This window comes from Equus przewalskii, chromosome 1 (assembly GCF_037783145.1).
Source record: "Equus przewalskii isolate Varuska chromosome 1, EquPr2, whole genome shotgun sequence".
Lineage (NCBI taxonomy): Eukaryota > Metazoa > Chordata > Mammalia > Perissodactyla > Equidae > Equus > Equus przewalskii.
Window position 1 is genome coordinate 171,434,799 of NC_091831.1, and position 19,656 is coordinate 171,454,454.

Below are 19,656 nucleotides of genomic sequence, written 5' to 3' on the forward strand. Positions count from 1 at the left end.
GTAATTGACATGGAAACAAAATTAAAAGTGAGTAAGGACTACGGAGGCAGAAAATCAGTGATGGTCATTGCTCGCCAGTCAGGCATGTCCCCTGCCACCATAGCTATGATCTTGAAGGACAAGAACAAAGTGACAGGAGCTGTTAAAGGATCTGCTTCATCGAAGGCAATGAGACTAACAGGAATTCAAGAAGGGCCCGTATCAGATGTAGAGAAACTCCTAAAGACTTGGACTGACGACCAGACACAGAAGCATATCCCACTCAGCAGCATGACGATCATGGCCAAAGTAAAAAGTTATTTGTGATGTTGAAAGAAGAGGCTGAATCCGACTACGATGCTGAATTTACTGCTACTTGGGGGTGGTTTAAATGATTCAAGAATCATTATTCATCACATAATGTGAAAGTGAGTGGTGAGTCTGTGAGTGCTGATGTGAAGGCAGCTGACGAATTTTTGGAAACTCTAGATGAGCTGATTGTGGAGGAAAATTACTTGCCAGAGCAAATATTCAATATGGATGAATCCTCCCTATGCCAGAAACGGATGCGTGAAAGGACTTTCATCCACAAGGAGACCAAGTCAATGCCAGGTTTCAAGGCTTTTAAGACAGGATAATTGGGGGCAATGTTGCAGGCTACAAATTGAAACCTTTCAATCTGGCACAGTGAGAACCCCAGCGCCTGCAAGCATGTCAATAAGCACACACTGCCAGTGTACTACAAGAGCAATGAGAAGTCTTCGATGACCCAGCCCCTCTTTCAAGATGCCCTCCTGAATTGCTCTGCCAACGAAATGGAGAAGTGCTGTTTGGAGAATAATGTACCTTTCAAGAGTTTGCTTGTTGTTGATAATGCTCTCAGACATCCTTCTTTTATTGGTGATCTTCATCCCAGTATCAAAGTGATGTTTCTTGCTCCAAACACCACCTCTGATCCAACCAATGAATCAGGGAGTTATAGCAGCTATCAAGGCCTGCTACCTGAGGAGGACCTTTGCCCAGGCTATTGCTGCAACTGAGGAGACACTGATGCAATTCTGGAAGGATTACAACATCTATGACTGCATCAAGAAGCTTCCTTGGGCTTGGGGTGCTGTCACCAAGGAGTGGATGAATGGCATCTGGAAGAAGATGCTGGAGAGGTTCATCCATGACTTCAGTGGATTTGCCGAGGATGAGGAGGCTGCAAACATCAGCAAGGCCGTGGTTGCGATGGCGAGCAGCTCTAACCTGGATGTGATGAGGACGATGCTGAGGAGCTCCCAGAGGTGGTTCCTGAGGAACTGACTCATGAGGAGTTTTAACTGCAGTAGGAATGCAGAGCCAAAGAAGAGGCAAGAGAAAAGGAAAATTCCAGTCCTGCAAGCTCCATTCCTGGTAAGTGCCCTACACAGGTGTGCCATTTTTTATCTTTATACCATATTTTTGCTGTACCTTTTCTATGTTTAGATATACAAATACTTACCATCGTGTTACAGTTGCCTGCATAGTCAATACGGTAATGTGCTGTACAGGTTTGTAGCCTAGGAGCAATAGGCCATACCGTGTAGCCTAGGTGTGCAGTCCCATCCAGGTTTGTGTAAGTGCACTCCAGGAAGTTCACACCACGATGAAATTGCCTGACAACGCATTTCTCAGAATGTATCCCCGTTGTTAACGATGCATGGCTGTAGTGGTCTCCTAAGAAAGAGTGCTTGAGGTGTCAACATTTTGAGGCTTTGCATGTATGACAGCCGCTTTATTCTACACTCATGCTTGAGACAGTTTGGCTAGATAACGTATAATTTTCTCTCACTTGCTGAATCCATAGGGAAGCTTGCCTGTTAAATATGTGCTCCTGGAAGGTGAGAGTTGGTAGAGGGGATGGTAATTCAAATCTGTTGCTTAATTTACTAACTACACAGAAACTTAAGGTCTGTATATCTGCATGTTGGATTTGGCCTGAAATTGGTCCTGATTTTTTCAAATTTTTTTATTGTAAAGTACATATAACAAAAATTAGCATCTTAACCATGTTTAAGTATACAGTTCCATGGTATGAATTACATTCCTATTCTTGAGCAACCGTCATCATCATCCATCTCCAGAGCTCTTTGAGCTTGCCCTAACTGAAACTCTATACCCATTAAACAACAACTCCCTATTCACCCAGCCCCCGGCCCCTGGCAACCACCATTCTATTTTCTGTCTCTATCATTTTCACTACTCTAGATACATCATATAAATGGAATCATACAGTGTTAGTATCTTTGTGACTGGCTTATTTCACTTAGCATAATATCTTCAAAGTTCATCCATGTTGTAGCATATGTCAAAATTTCCTTCCTTTTTAAGGCTGAATAATATTCCACTGTATGTATATACGTACATTTTGCTATCTATTTATCTGTTCATGGACCTTTGGGTTGCTTCCATGATTTACCTATTCTGATTTAGCTATGAACATGGGTGTACAAATATATCTTTGAGACCCTACTTTCAATTCTTTTGGGTGTAGACCCAGGAGTGGAATTGCTGGATCATATGCTAAATCTATTTTTAAGTTTTTTGGGAATTGCCCTGCTGTTTTCCACAGTGGCTGTACCATTTTACATTTATACCAACAGTGCACAAGGGTTCCAATTTCTCCACATCCTCGCCAGCACATGTTATTTCGGGTTTTTTGATAGTAGCCATCCTAATGGATACGAACCGGTATCTCATTCTGGTTGTGATTTGCATTTCTCTGATGATTAGTGATGTTGAGCATCTTTTCATGTGCTTATTGGACATTCGAATATCTTTCCTGGGGAAATGTCCATTCTAGTCTTTTGCCTAGTTTTGAATTGGGTTATTTGTTGTTTAGTTTTAGGAGTTCTCTATATGTTCTGGATATTAATCCCTTATCAAATATATGATTTGCAAATATTTTCTCCCATTCTGTGGGTTGCCTTTTCACTCTGTTGAAAAATGTTCTCACAACTAGGAGGACCCACAACTAAAATATACAACTATGTACTGGGGGGATTTGGGGAGAAAAAGCAGAAAGAAAAAAAAAGAAAAAGAAAAAAGAAGATTGGAAACAGTTGTTAGCTCAGGTGCCAATCTTAAAAAAAAAAAAAAGAAAAATGTTCTTTGTTGAGGGGTGAGGGTACTAAATTGCTTTATTTGAAGGAACGGTACAAATGAAAGGACTTAAGTAGATGTTTTGGTACAACCTATAGAAAAGGTAAAGGTGACCCCAACATGTGCGTATTGCCTTGGTGACCAGGGCACTCACCCCCGTGGCTATGGGAAGCCAGCATAAAGCTTAGTTCTCATTGTCACTGTCTCCCAGGATGTACTTGTCGAAGAGATAGTGCGTCATGCCAGCTTCTGGGCCTGCCATCTTGTGTATCGGTTATGTGGTCACCCAATTCTTTGATAGATTTCACCTGTTGATTCAGGTAACGAGCCTCAATGGAGTCACACAGTAGGGGTTGTTTCTGTCAGTGGCCAGTTGGTGCAGTTCCAGTAGAGACTGATTCACACTTCCCAAGTGTAACACACACTCCTGTGTATTCAGCCCGTTCTCCCGGTCTGGTTTCTGGATATCCTGAAGGAAGACTTGGTCACCTCGGTGGTTCTGCAGCTTCATCAGTTTCTCAACCAGTTCCCTCTCCTCACGAGACTGGTGAAGAAAATAGTTGGCAAAGTTCTTCAAGGCCAATCTTCGTGGTCAAAGTGGTAAGACACGGTTAGGTAGATGTGGGAGGCGTGGAGCTCCAGGTTGATCTGGCAGTTGATGGTGGCCTCCGAGTCCTGGTGGTAGTCCTACCAGTGAGGGGAACGCAGTTGTTATGGCGGGTGGCTGACAAGAGGCAGCGGTGGCTGCCCAGCACTGGACCCCAGCAGGGGTCTTAGGGCTGTCACTGGGCACTGTGAGGAGGTGGCTGAGGGCTGGCTCCGAGTGGCCAGCCAGAGGAGCAGCTCCTGTTTCATCCAAGCACTGGTGAGGCAGGAAACTGGTGACTCTTGGAAAAGACTGTCGAAAGCCTCCTTTGATGCACAAAAGCTTTTAATTTTCTTGGTTGACCTTGTCTATTTTTTCTTTTGTTGCCTGTGTCTTTGATGTCATGTCCAAGGAATCATTACCAAACCCAGTGTCCTGAAGCTTTTTCTCTATGTTTTCTTCTAAGTGTTTTATGTTTTAGGTCTGATATTTAGGTCTGTGATCCATTTTGAGTTAATTTTTGTATATGGTATTAGATAAGGGTCCAACTTCATTCTTTTACGTGTGGATGTCTAGTTTTCCCAGCAACACTTGTTGAAAAGACTATCCTTTCTTCATTGAATGGTCTTGGCATCCTTGGTGAAAATCAATTGACTAGATATGTGAGGGTTTATTTCTGGGCTCTCTATTCTATTCCATTGGTCTATATGTCTATCTTTATGCCAGTACCACACTGTTTTGATTACTATAGTTTTGTAGTAAGTTCTGAAATCAGGAACTATGAGTCCTCTCACTTTATTCTTCTTTTTCAAGATTGTTTTGACTATTCTGGGTCTCTTGAAATTCCACATGAATTTTAGGATGGATTTTTGTATTTCTGTAAAAAATGTCATTGGGATTTTGATAGGGATTTCATATAATCTGTAGATTGTTTTGAGTAGTATAGACATTTTCACAATGCTAAGTCTTCTAATTCATGAACATGGAATGTGTTTCCATTTATTTATGTCTTCTTTAATTTCTTCCTGCAATGTTTCATAGTTTTCATTGTAGAAGTCTTTTACCTCCTTAGGTAAGTTAATTCTACATATTTTAGTCTTTTCGTGCTACTGTAAGTGGAACTGGTTTTTTAATTTTCTTTTCAGTTTGTTCATTGTTATTGTATAGAAATACAACTGATTTTTGTATGTTGACTTTGTATCCTGCTATTTTGCTAAATTTGTTTATTAGTACTAACAAGATTTTTTTGTGGAATCTTTAAGGTTTTCTACATTTAACATAGTATCATCTGTGAACAGAGATATTTTTACTTCTTCCTTTCCAATTTGGATACCTTTTATTTCTTTTCTTTTCTTTTTTGCCTAATTGCTCTGCCTCAGGCTTCTAGTACTATGTTGAATAAAAATGGTGAAAGCAGGCATCATTGCCATGTTCCTAATCTTAGCGGAAAAGCTTTCAGTCTTTCACTATTGAGTATAATGTTTGCTGTGGATTTTTCATAGATGGCTTTTGTTATGTTGAGGTAGTTTCCTACTACTCCTAGTTTGTTGAGTGTTTCTTTTATCACGAAAGGGTGTCGAATTCTGTCAAATGCTTTTTCTGTATCAACTAAGATGATTGTGAAGGTTTTTTCCCTTCATTCTATTAATGTGGTTGATTAACATTGAGCAATTTCTGTATGTTGAACCTTCCTTGCATTCCAGGAATAATTCCCACTGGGTCATGATGTATGATCCTTTTAATGTGCTGCTCAATTTGGTTTGCTACTATTTTGTTGAGGATTTTTGCATCAATGTTCACAGGGGATATTGTTCTGTAGTTTTCTTTTCTTGTAGTGTCATTGTCTGGCTTTGGTATTAGAGTGATGCTGGTCTCATAGAATGAATTTGGAAGTGTTCACTCCAATTTTTGGGAAGAATTTGAGAAGGATTGGTGTTAGTTCTTCTTTAAATGTTTGGTAGAATTTACCACTGAACCATCAAGGCTAGGGCTTTTATTTGTTGGGAAGTTTTTGATTACTGATTCAATCTCCTTACTAGTTATAGGTCTATCAGATTTCGTATTTCTTTATTATTCAAACTTGATAGGTTTTGTGTTTCTAAGGATTTTTCCATTTCATATAGGTTGTGAAATTTGTTGGCATACAATTGTTCATAGTACTCTCTTATAATCCTTTTTATTTCCATAGATTCAGTAGTAATGTCCCCACTTTCATTTATTTTATCTTAATAAAATAAATTCTCTCTTTTTTCCTAGTCAATCTAGCTAAAGATTTGTCAGTTTTGTTGACGTTTTCAAAGAACCAACTTTTGGTTTCATTGATCTCATCTATTGTTTTTCTACCCTCTATTACATTTATCTTTGCTCTAAACTTTATTATTTCCTTTTTTCTGCTAGCTTTGGGTTTATTTGTTTCTTCTTTTGTTAGTTTCCTAAGTTGTAAAGTTAGGTCATTGATTTGAGATCTTTCTTGTTTTTTAATGTAAGTGTTTATAGCTATACATTTCCCCCTTAGTACTGCTTTTGCTGCATCCCATAAGTTTTGATATGTTATATTTTTGTTTTCATTAGTTTCTAAGCATTTTCTAATGTCCCTTGTGATTTCTTCTTTAAGTCATTGGCTGTATAGGAGTGTGTTGTGTAATTTCTACAAATTTATTAATTTTCCAGTTTTCCTTCTGTTACTGATTTCTAACTTCATCTTATTATGATTGGAGAAGATATTTTGGGTGATATCTATCTTTTAAAATCTATTGAAACTTAATTGTAGCCTAGCATATGTTTTATCCTGGAGAATGTCCCACGTGCACTTGAGAAGAATGTGTATTCTGTCGTTGTTGGGTAGAGTGTTCTGTATGTCTCTTAGGTCTAGTTGGTTTATTGGATTGTTCAAGCCCTCTCCTTACTTATCTTCTGTCTGTCTGTTCTCTCCATTATTGAGAGTGGGTTATTGAAGTCTCCAGCCATGATTGTGGAACTGTTTATTTTCCCTTCAATTCTGTCAGTTTTTGCTTCATATATTTTGATGGTCTGTTATTAGGTGCATAAATGTTTATAATTAGTTTATCTCCTTGCTATTCAACCACTTATTAATATATAATGTCTTTCTTTGACTTTTGTAAACTTTTTTGATTTAAAGTCTGTTTTGGGGTGCCAGCCTGGTGGTGCAGTGGTTAAGTTCACATGTTTCACTTTGGCAGCCTGGGGTGCACCAGTTCAGATCCTGGGTGCGGACCTATGCACTGCTTGTCAAGCCATGCTGTGGCAGGTGTCCTACATATGAAATAGAGGAAGATGGGCACAGATGTCAGCTTAGAGCCAATCTCCCTCAGCAAAAAGAGAATTGGCAACAGATGTTAATTCAGAGCTAATCTCCCTAAAAATGAATAAATAAATAAATAAAGTCTGTTTTGTCTGATATTAGTATAGGCACCTCTGCTGTTTTGGTTACTATTTGCATGGAATGTCTTTTTCCATCCTTTCACTTTCAACTTATTTGTGTCTTTGGATCCAAAGTGAGTCTCTTGTAGAGATCATATAGTTGGATCATTATTTTAAATCCATTCTGCCAATCTGTGTCTTTTGATTGGAGATTTTAATATATTTACATTTAAAGTACTAATTGATAAAGAGAGACTTTGTCATTTTAATATTCGTTTTCTATATGCCTTAGCGTTTTTGGTCCTTCATTTCCTGCATTCTGTCTTCTTTTGTGTTTAGTTGATTTTTTTGTAGTAAAACATCTTAATTCCCTTCTCATTTGTGCATATTCTATACCTATTTTCTTTGCAGTTACCATGGGGATTACATTTCACATCCTAAAGTGATAACATTCTAATTTGAATTTATACCAGCTTAAGTTCGAAAACATACAACTCTGCTCTTATATAGCTCCATCCCCATTCCTTTCAGTTATTTATTTTATTTTTTATTTTTTTAGGAGAAACCATTCTGTATGCTTTTAATTATTTTTATTGAGGTAACTTTGGCTTATAGAATTATGTAAATTTAAGGTGTACGTCATTGTATGTCTACTTCTGTATACACTACATCATGTTCACCACCAAGAGTCTAGTTTCCATTTATTACCATACAAGTGTCCCCCTTTTCCCCTTTTGCCCTCCCCCTCTTCTCTTCTGGTAACCACCAATCTGCTCTCTGTATCTATGTGTTTGTTTGTTGTTGTTGTTTTCTATCTTCCACTTATGAGTAAAATCATATGATATTTGTCTTTCTCTGTCTGACTTATTTTGCTAAGCATAATACCCTCAAGGTCTATCCGTGCTGTTGCAAATGGCAAGATTTCATCATTTTCTATGGCTGAGTAATATTTCATTTTATGTATATATGATTCATTCATTTGTTGATGGGCACTTAGATGATTTCCAAGTCTTGGCTATTGTGAATAATGCTGCAGTGAACGTAGGGATATAGATATCTTTTCAAATTAGTATTTTCATATTCTTTGTAATAAATACCCAGAAGTGGAATAGCTGGATCATACAGTATTTCTATTTTTACTTTTTTGAGAAATCTCCATACTGTTTTCCATAGTGGCTGCACCAGTTTACATTCTCACCAGCAGTGTATGAGGGTACTCTTTTCTCCACATCCTCTCCAACACTTGTTATTTCTTGTCTTTTTAATAATAGCCATTCTGACAGGCATGAGGTGATATCTCATTGTGGTTTTGATTTGCATTTCCCTAATAATTAGTGATGTTGAACATCTTTTCATGTGCCTATTGGCCATTTGTATATCTTCTTTGGAAAAATATCTGTTCAGATCCTTTCCCTAATTTTTAATCAGGTTGTTTGTCTTTTTGTTGTTGAGTTGTATGAGTTCTTTATACATTTTGGATATTAATCTCTTATCATATATATGATTTGCAAATATCTTCCCCCAAATGGTAGATTGTCTTTCATTTTGTTGGTTTCCTTTGTTATACGTAAGCTTTTTAGTTTTATGTCATCTCATTTGTTTATTTTTGCTTTTGTTTCTCTTGCCTGAGGAGACATATTCAAAAAGATACTGCTAAGGCAATGTCAAAGAGCTTACTGCCTATGTTTTCTTCTAGGACTTTGTGGTTTTGGCTCTCACATCCAAATCTTTAATCCATTTTGAGTCAATTTTTGTATGATGTAAGATAGTGATCTAGTTTCATTCTTTTACATGTGGCTGTTTTCCCAACACCATTTATTGAAGAGACCTGTCTTTTTTCCATTACATGCTCTTGGTCCCTTTGTTGAAAATTAGCTGTCCATAGATGTGTGGGTTTATTTCTGAGCTCTCAATTTTCTTCCATTGATCTGTGTGTCTTTTTCTGCCAATACTGTGTGGTTTTGATTTATGGTATACTTTGAAATGAGAGATTGTGGTACCTCCAGCTTTGTTCTTTTTTCTTAGAATTTCCTTGGCTATTTGGGGTCTTTTGTTATTCCATATAAATTTTAGGATTCGTTGTTCTATTTCCATGAAAAATGTCATTGGGATTTTGATAGAGATTGCATTGAATCTGTAGATTGCTTTAGGTAATATGGACATTTTAATTATGTAAATTCTTTCAATCCATGAACATGGAATATCTTTCCACTTCTTTGTGTCTTCTTTGATTTCTTTCAACAATGTCTTATAGTTTTCAGTGTATAGGTTTTTCACCTTCTTGGTTAAATTTATTCCTTGATATTTTATTCTTTTTGTTGTAGTTGTAAATGGGATTGTTTTCTTGATTTGTCTTTCTGCTAGTTTGTTGTTAATGTATAGAAACACAACTGATTTTTGTACATTGATTTTGTACCCTCAACTTTACTGTATTTATTATTTCTAATAGTTTTTTGCAAACGGTGACAGTTTTACTTCTTCCTTTCCAATTTAGATACTTTTTCTTTCTTTTTCTTGCCTAATTGCTCTGGCTCTATTTCCAATGCTTTCTAATGCATTCTTCATCTTATTTATTGAGTTATTCAGCTACAGAATTTCTGTTTAGTTCTTTTTCAGTTTCAATTTCTTTGGTAAAGTATTCCTTCTGTTCGTCAATTTTATTCCTGAGCTCACTGAACTGCCTTTCTGAGTTTTGTTGTAGCTCTTTGAGTTCTTCATGACAGCTATTTCGAATTCTTTATGAGTTACATCACACTCTTCCCTGACTTTATGTTTGGTTTCTGAATTATTTTCTTTTTGTCATGCCATGTTACTGTGGCTTTTCGTTGTGCTTGCTGAGTTATTCCTCTACTGGTGGACTTGTAGCAAAAGCTTTTCTTATTTAGGCATAGCTTTGTTTTGATTCTAACTATTCAACTGGTTGGAAATTAGAGGGCTTTCTTTTGTTTTTCAGTAGGTGGCGCTATAGCACTAGTTTTTGGTTTCTCTTAGCTGAGCGCACTCTGCCTATATTTGAGGGTAGACGCGTTCCGCCCTTCACCCCCTCTATTAGGGGTGTTGCCAGTAGGTCCATGGTCCCTGCCTGCACCTCCCAGAGTCACTGATGCCTTGCTGTTGCCAGTGTGCTCTGGTTGCTGGCTTCACCACTAGGGGTACAGGAATGGCTGATGCCTCTACTGCATCCAAGAGCCCGGGTTGTAGTCTCTGCCAAAGTGGCAGGGGGGTTGGGGGAGCCAGGTTAGGGGGAGGGGAGTGCTCTACCTCTGCCTTTGCCTATTTCCTTGTGGCTCCAGGTGCTGCTGTGGTTGGGAAATTAGAATTGTGTGTGTATCTCTGCTGCTGCCTCCAGGCTCTGAGCATGGCCAGGGGGCCTGGGATCACAGAGTTCCACTTCCACTGCTGCTATGCTCCTGATGGCTGCAGGTGCCACCTCAGCTGGGAGACTGGAGTCACACACATGTCTCCACTGCTGCCCGCCAGGTTCTCTGGGGTTGGGGGCAGCTGGCTCAGCTGCTGTGGCCAGAAGGCCAGGATCCTAGGCACTTCCTCCACTATTCCTCTGGTTGGCTTCCTCTGTGTGCTCCAATCCACCCACCTTTGTAGGTACCAAGGTGTGGATCTCTCCAGCATCCTGGTATTTGGGCAATGTAGCCTTTGTTGGATTATGGATGTTATAGATGTCACAAAATTACATCTTCATACATGGTGTGTCTAAAACCATAAACTAATAATTGTTACTTATCATGCATTAGTCACTTAAATTGTGTAGGAAACAAAATGTAGAGTTACAAACCAAAGTTATAATAATACTAGCTTTTAGACTAATAATTGTTTTTTAAAAAATATATTACTCTCTTAAATCTTGTAGAAAACCAAAAGTAGAGTTACAAATCATTTTTTACAATAATACTACCTTTTATAGTTGCCCACAGATTTACTTTTACTGAAATCTTAATTTTTCCTATGATTTTAGGTTACAGTCTGGTGTCCTTTCATTTCAACCTGCAAGACTTTCTTTAGCATTTTCTTCAGGGCAGGTCTAGTGGTAACAAATTTCCTCAGCTTTTTTTTTTTTTGAAAAAATTGGCACCTGAGCTAATGGCTGTTGCCAAGCTTTTTTCTTTTCTGCTTTTTCTCCCCAAATCCCCCCAGTACAGAGTTGCATATTTTAGTTGTGGGTCCTCCTAGTTGTGGCACGTGGGACACCAGCTCAGCATGGTGTGATGAGCAGGGCTGGCCCCCCTCAGCTTTTGTTTATCTGAGAATGTCTTAATTTCTCTCTCGCTTTTAAAGGACAGTTTTACTAGATATAGGATTCCTGGTTGACAGTTTTTTTCTTTTAGCACTTTGAACATATCAGCCCACTGCCTTCTGGGCTTCAAGGTTTCTGATGAGAAATCTGCTGGTGATCTAATTAAGGATCCCTTGGGTGTGATGCGTTGCTTCTCTGTTGCTGCTTTCAAGATCCTCTCTTTGTCTTTCAACAGTTTGTTCACAGTGTGTCTTGGTGTGGGTCTCCGAGTTCTTCTTTCTTGCAATTCATTGAGCTTCTTGGACGTTTATATTTACGTCTTTCATCAAATTGGAAGTTTTCAGCTATCATTTCTTCAAATAATCTCTTCCCCTTTCTCTCTTTTCTTTTGAGACTCACAATGTGTATGGTGGTTTGCTTGATGGTGTCCCACAGTTCCCTTAGGCTCTGTTGACTTTTCTTTAATCTTTTTTCTTTTCATTCCTTAGACTTGATAATTTCCATTATCCTATCTTCAGGTTCACTGATTCTGTCTTCTGCCTGCTCAAATCTACTTTTGAATTTTTCATTTTAGTCAGTGTACTTTTCAGCTCTAGAATTTCTTTGATTTTTTTTAGAGATTGGCACCTGAGCTAGCATCTGTTGCCAATCTTCTTTTTTGTTCTTCTTCTCCCCAAAGTCCCCCAGTACATAGTTGTATAATCTAGTTGTGAGTGCCGCTGGTTGTGCTATGTGTGACACTGCCTCAGCATAGCTTGACAAGTGGTGCCACGTCCATGCCCAGGATCTGAACTGGGAAAACCCTGGGCCGCCGAAGCGGAGCGTGTGAACTTAACCACTCGACCATGGGGCTGGCCCCTAGAATTTCTTTTTTGATTTCTTTTTAGGTTTTCTATCTCCCTATTGATATTTCTACTTTGTTCATACTTTGTTTTCTTGAAATTCTCCACATTTTCTTTTAGTTCTTTGAACATGTTCAAGATAGTTTTTGGTAAGCCTTTGTGTGGTAGGTCTGCCACCTAGTCTTCCTCTGGGACAGGTCTGTTGATGTGTTTTTTTCCTTTGAATGGGCCAGACAGTCCTGTTTCTTTGTGTGCCTTGTGATTTTTTTTGTTGTTGTTGAAAATGTGCGCATTTGAATCTAATGATATGGTAACTCTGGAAATCAGATACTCTCCTTTCCCCAAGGTTTGCTGGCTTTAGGTTTTGTTTTGATTTACTTTAAAAAAAAATTGTTGGGGTCTGTCTCTGCCAAGGATCAGCCTGAGATGTAGACGTAAGGTCTCCTCAGGTCTTTTTTGAGCTTGTACATTTCCTGGGGCATGTGTGGTGACTTTCTAATTTGCCCCATATATACAGTTGCTTTTGAAAATCCTAATGTTTAATGTCTGGCTCCCAAAATGTGGAAAAGAGGAAAATGAAGGTGAGGGGGAAGAAAGCCAGCCCTTGAAATCTCATAGAGGTCACTTCGGTCAGACAGGGAGAGGCTTGCAACAACGTGGGGGAGGGGGCAATGCATCAATGGCTGCCTGTCTCTGAGTCGGACACAGCAATTAGGGCACAGAGTCCCAATATTTGGAGGACAGGATCCTTGTTGCCCACCCTGGTTCCCACAAGCTGTGTGCAAGCTGCTCCAGGAATGCATGCACAGCTACCTGCCATGGGACTGGAGGATGGTGAGTAGCTGGGGCTTCGCTGAGGCTTGAAATTGACCGAAATTAACCCCATTTTGCCATCCAGGCATCCCCTGGAAGTTGTAAACCTTCAATGGACTGCAGAATCCCAAAGTAGTTGCATCCGACAGATTCTGCCAGTGCAATTGTTGTCCAGGTGAGGAGACAGACGCTCGGTGCTTTTCATCTACTATCTTCCCAGAATCTCCTCTTCAACCCTGATTTTTTACATTGTAATTTTCTGTACACAAGTATGTATTCCTAAGACACACCAAATTGTTAAGAACAAGGTAGGAATATAAATGTATAAATGAAAAAATTTAGAATTGATAGGAAAAAGAAAGGTCATCTGAAGTGATAAATAAAAAGATCATTTCAATGCCAGCATTATGGCTTGTGGTAGGCAGAACAATGCCTTCCCCTCCACCAAGATGTCCATGTCCTGATTCCCAGACCCCGTGAACATGTGAGGTGACTTGGTAAAGGAGAATTAAGGTTGCAGATGGAATTGATGTTGCTAATCAGATGACCTTGAGATGGGGAGATGATCCTGGATTATCTAGGTGGGCCTAATGTAATCACAAGATGGACAAATGGAAGAAGGAGGCAGAAGAGAGAGAACCAGAGAGCTGCCATTGTGAAAAGACTCACTGGCTTCGAAGATGGAGGGATGAGGCCACAAGCCAAGGAATACAGGCAGCCTCAGGAAGCTGGAAAGAGGCGAGGAAATGGATTCTCCTCAAGGACCTCCAGAAGGAACACAGCTGTGCCAACACATTTATTTGAGCCCAGTGGGACTCATTTTAGACTTCTGACTTTCAGAACTGTGCTGTTTATGTCCTTAGTGTGTAGTAATTTGTTACGGAAGCAATAGGAAAACTAATACATGGATTGACAGGAAGGGAAGCTGAAGGTGAGGAGGCGAGTAAAGATCAAGGCACTGTAATGTAGGGGCAAAAGCAGTGGACACATGAATCAGATGACCAGTGGAGGTTCCCAGTTCTGCCAGTTACTGCCTGTGCGACCCAGATCAAGTTACTTAACCTCTCTGAGTCTCAACAGCTTCATCTTTAAAAAGCAATAGTAATACCTCCTCACATGGCCGTCGTGAGGATGAAATGAGGCCATCTCTGAGGCCCTCAGCACAGTGCCTTGGGTGAGCCCTCACGTGTGTGAGCTGTTGCCATCACCACTGCCACAGCTTTTCTGTGGGTTTTCTTTTATTTCGGTGATTAGGTGTTTAGTTACAAAATTATCTGTACAACATACACGTGTTCAGCCAAAATTCACTTTCCATGTGAAGTGACACAGAATAAAATTACATTAGAATTTTGTATATAGGAAGGTTTTTACGAGAACATTCAATTAAACCCACCCCCCTCTAATCACATTTCAGGCCCTGCCTGTCAGAGAGTGAAAACCGACCATTTCAGTGGGAGCGCTTATCCTTGAAACCCTGATTGGCAGCTAGAGCTCCAGGTTAGTAAAAGTAAATTTGTTGATTACTAATCACGATTATGAGGTACCGGTGTAGAGTGTCACTCCTTAAGTCTTTGGAGTGGTTCAGAATGCGTAGGTCTATGGAATATCAAATATGGCTCTGAGATTTGCAACCGAGGATCTTCCCAGTGTAAACTTTCTACTTGATAGCCCTTCTAATTAAAAGTCAGTCACTGTGTGTTGTATATGCAATTCGTAGAATTATGCATAATTTAAACTTTTTATTTTGAAATAACATTGTACTCACAAAAGTTGCAACAATAGTATAGAGAGTTCCTGTGTTTTCTCCACTCAGTCTCCTCCAGGGACACATTACCCAAACCAGCAAATTGACAGTGGTGCAATGCTAACAAGAACTAACTAGAGATTTTGTTCAGATTTCACAGTTCTTACGTGTACTGGTTTTTGTTTTCCGCTGTACAGTTCTGTGACATTTTATCCAGTCATAGATTTGTGTAACCACTACCACAATCAGGATACAGAACTGTTTCCTTGCCGCAAAGGAACTCCCAGCGCTACCCCTTAAAGTCACCCCTCCCCTGTCACCAACCCCTGGCAATGACTGATCTGTTCTCCATCACTATAGTTTTGTCATTTTCAGAATGTTATATAAATGGAATTATACAATATGTGAACTTTTGAGATTTTCTTTTTAAATTCAATATAATGCCCTCGAGACCCATCCAGGTTGTTGCAGGTGTTAATAGTTTATTCCTTTTTATTGGTGAGTAGTATTCCATTTCTATGGGTGTACCACAGTTTATCCATTCACCTGTTGGAGGATGTTTGGGTTCTTTCTAGTCTTTTGCTCCATCACATAAACCTGCTGTAAGCATTCATGTACAAGTTTTTATGAACATAAGCTTCATTTCTCTAAGATAAATACCCAGTTTGGGAAGGTTTTAAGGGTTAAGTAAGATCACTAATGTTAAAATACTTTGTAAATGGCAATGCTCTGCTTCAGCGGCCCAGGGTTTCACCGGTTTGGATCCTGGGCATGGACATGGCACCGTGCATCAGGCCATGCTGAGGTGGTGTCCTACATGCCACAACTAGAAGGACCCACAACTGAAATATACAACTCTGTACTGGGGGGATTTGGGGAGAAAAAGCAGGAAAAAAAAAGATATCAGGTAGTGATAAGTACTGTGAACAAATATAAAGCAGGGAAAGGAATTGGAGGGAGACTGAAGATGCTATTTTAGAATGCATACAATAGTCTTCCCTTATCTGTGGTTTCACTTTCCGTGGTTTCAGTTACCCACAGCCAACCGCAGGCTGAAAATATTGAATGGAAAATTCCAGAAATAAACAATTCATAAGTTTTAATAGTGTGCCATTCTGAGTAGTGTGATGAAATCTCATGCCATCCGGCTCCTTCCTGCCGGGGACGCTACGTCGCAATGCCCTTCATTCACTTCTTTCATCTCATCTCATAGGCATCGTCTATCATCTCATAACACGAGAAGAAGAAGGCTGAGTCCAGTGCAGTAGGATATTTTGAGAGAGAGAACCATTCATATAACTTTTATTACAGTCTGTTGTTATAATTGTTCTATTTCATTATCACTTATTGTTGTTAATCTCTTACTGTGTCTATTTTATGAATTAAACTTTATCATAGGTATGTATGTATAGGAGAAAACATAGTATATGTAGGGTGCGGTACTGTCCGTGGTTTCAGGCATCTACTGGGGGTCTTGGAACAGATCCCGCATATCTTCTGTGGATAAAGAGGGGGCTACTGTGGTCAGCAGGGCTTCTTGGAGGAGCTGATAGCATTTGAAGTTTCTGGGGAGCTGAATTGAGCCAAGACTTAGTTCAGAGGAAGTTTTCAGAGACATTATATACATTTGTAGGGGAGGCAAATTTTTCCCTTTACCGTCTTAGGGTTTTGCAGCTGGACCTGAGAATTAAACTGACATGAAACAGATTAACAGGAGAAGAGCATACAAATTTATGTGAAGTTTTATGTGACATGGGAGCCCTCACAAGAATGAAACCCAAAGAAATGGCAAAACCTACTTGCTTTTACAGTAGGTTGAACAAAGAGAAACAAGTGTGGAAAAGTGACTAACTGTGGAGAGGCTCAAGGAAGGTGAGAATTATGTTAACAAGGTCTGTTTGTATCCAGTTCTCCTTGGCTCAACTTCTCATCCTTGATGACAAGAATGTGACTTTGCTTTTCCGGAGGACATCTTTCATGTAGGAATTTCATTTCCTGCTTTTAAGAAAAAGAAAGATCGGCGTCTTTTTCTTATATTGGCTGTTTTCCAAGTGCCTTTAACTGAAAATAGTCAATATGCCAAAGCAGCATATTTTGAGGTAACATGCTCTGAACTTCTTCACGTTCAAAGGAAGAAGGAAACTTTTTTTTTGGTCAGAGCCCAAACCTCCGGTAGTCATTTCAGGGTGCGCCGCATTTCTCTTACTTCATGTAAGTGTCTCTGTTTTCTACTCTCAGTGAAACAGCTTGAAGATGGAAAAATAAGTTGGTGTTCTTACTAACAACTTTGTGGCTCCTGCCGTGCCTCTCCCACACCATGATGGTAAATACGTCCCTCGCTAAAGAGAGGCGCCGTCCTTCTAAAGAGTGCTGGTGTGATTCTTTTTCTTTTCTCTCTTGTCTCCTCTCTTCTTCCGTTCCCTCCTTATTTATTTATTTGCTTATTTATGTTCAGACAGGCAGATACTGATGTCCAAGTTTGTTTGAAAGACCAGGAAAAAAGAAACAAAAAGTAGTGAAATCAATCGTCTTCTTCCTTTATCATTTTGCTGTGTGGAGAGGGACGCTCCCATTGAACCATCCTTTTCAGCTCTGCCCTAGACAGGACGGACCATCTCACTTTGTCACTGCCCTCTGTCTTTTCTGGGGTGGGAGGAAGGAATTGGAAAGAGGTGAGTTTGGGGTCAGTTTTAAAGAAACAAAATATACCAGACACAATTGAAGCTCCTTTGAACCCCTTCTCAATCTCAACTCCCTTAATCTCTCGCTAATATGTATCTTTCCTGTCCCTGTTTTCCTACTTTGGGTACATATGACTGTATCCATAAACAATAGGAACCGGTGTTCAGATTTACGTAAATGCTATATTGAATGTATTCTTTTGCAACTTGCTTTATCACTCACCATTTTGATTTGAGATTTATTCATATAGATACGTGTTGTTCACACGTTTAGCTGCATTGCCTGAATGCTCTACACTTATTCAACCGTTTCCTTATTGGAGGTTTCCAGTTTTTCACAACTGCAGACAGTACTATGGTGAACATTTTTGTATGTGTCCCCTTAGGTGCGTGTGTGATGGTTTCTCTAGGGTGGTGACTCTCAAAATGTAGTGCGGAGTCAGCAGCAGCAGCTTGAGTATCACCTGCAACTTCTTAGAAATGCAAATTCCAGGGCCTTAACTCAGGCTGACTAAGTCAGAAACTGGGGGAGGGGCCAGCAAACTGAATTTTAACAAGCTCTCCGGTAGTTCTGATGCAAGCTAAAGTCTGAGGATTACTGCTGTAGGTGTATATTTTACAGTAGAATTGCTGGGTTATAGGATATGTGTATTTCTAAATTTATGAGATTTAGACAAATTGTCTTGAAAGTAATTGTGCTAATTTACACTCCTAAATATCATCTCTCAGTCTGTAGCTTTTCTTAACCTTTCTTTTAATGGTAACTATTGTTTTCTATTTTATTATATTGCTTGGTAACTATTGTTTTCTATTTTATTATATTGCTTTATATTTTAATGTAGTGGAGTTTATAATACTTTTCTTTATGGTTTGTGTTTTGGGTCTTATTTGTGTCTGGATGTCATAGAGAGTCTCCTAAATGGTCTTCTAATCGTTTAAAATTTTTACTTTTCCCATTTAGGTCTTTAAACCATCTGAAATTAATTCAAATATGGTAGTGCTTTTTTTTCTGACCTGTGCTTCCTAAAGAGATAGGGCTCTTGCCAACTTTTAAAAACCAGAATATTTCCCTAAAAAATAAAAGTATCATCATGGGTACAGATTTCGTGGGAGTGGGGTGGAGGGTAGTAATGGAGAATACATGAATGTGGTAAAAAAAAAAAAAAAAATTAAAAGAGCCAAAGGGATTGCCATAATGAAAACACATTAATTTGAATTTAAGATTACTAGGGGAGAAGTTGGCAGTGTATTTTCCACGATTGTTTTATTTATAGTGCTGTGGATTTTGCGAGCTTATTTATTTTAGTGCATCATAAATGCCATTGCACGTGGGTTCCATTAAACACAAACACACAGGCTGTGAAAATTGCACTATTTTAAAATACATTGCTTTCTGTCTGTATTTGGATACTTATGCCTTCAAGTAGCCCCCTAAATTAGTCAGCACTAATTACTAATTAATGCATGCAGTGGGTGTCATGTTTTCTTTGATATGAGGTTCTTAATACAAATTCCAGGAAAATAGAAGATTTGGGGTTAATTTGTAGCTCATTGGGAGAGCGTCTTCCAATACTGTTGGCTGACCCCAGACGACTCCCCCATGATCTCAGCGCCTGGAACAATGCCCAGCACATGGTAATGCTTTGTAAGCGTGGGTTCACTGACTGTTTATAGAAAGTGCCAAACTGGCCAAACTTTCTGGCTCTCTCTGTCTTCCACCCTGAAGTGCTCGTCCTGCAGAAGAAAATTTTCGGTCATAGTGTTCTCAGATACCACAGAGCACCAAGTTACGGAGTCTGCTCACCTGCCATTTTAAATATTTAAAGATTTCAACAAATACGGTACTCTGGAAAGACTTATTAGTGTATGATTTGTGACATTAATATTGTTAGGCCTAGCCTAGATTTTAATATAAATTACTTTGTGTTGAGTTCAAAAAGTATTTTTGTGGACTTACTGTGTGCTGCGCTAACCTCTGAGGGTGTAATGATAAGTGTGACAGTCCCTGCCTTAACTTATGCAAGATGATGTCCCTTCTCTGTACTACAAATATGGCAAACCAAGTGTGTCTAATCCTTGTCCATTGCTAACATCTTTTGGGGCTGGAGGAAATACTTTGCAAGATGCCTTAGATTTAAAGAGGTAAAATCCTCAATCACGTGTCTAAGCCGAGGACATGTCATATTCCCAGCAGGGCTTAGGGAATTGGGGAAATGACTCCACATGAGGGAAGCAGAGCTGCAGAGGGCAGA

At 39.3% G+C, this 19,656-nt stretch overlaps 1 pseudogene; it reads right to left on the reverse strand.

Moving 5' to 3' along the window:
- Positions 1–3,289: 3,289 nt before the first annotated feature.
- LOC103546415 (ferritin heavy chain pseudogene) overlaps positions 3,290–19,656 on the reverse strand; it is a 52,792-nt pseudogene continuing 36,425 nt past the window's right edge.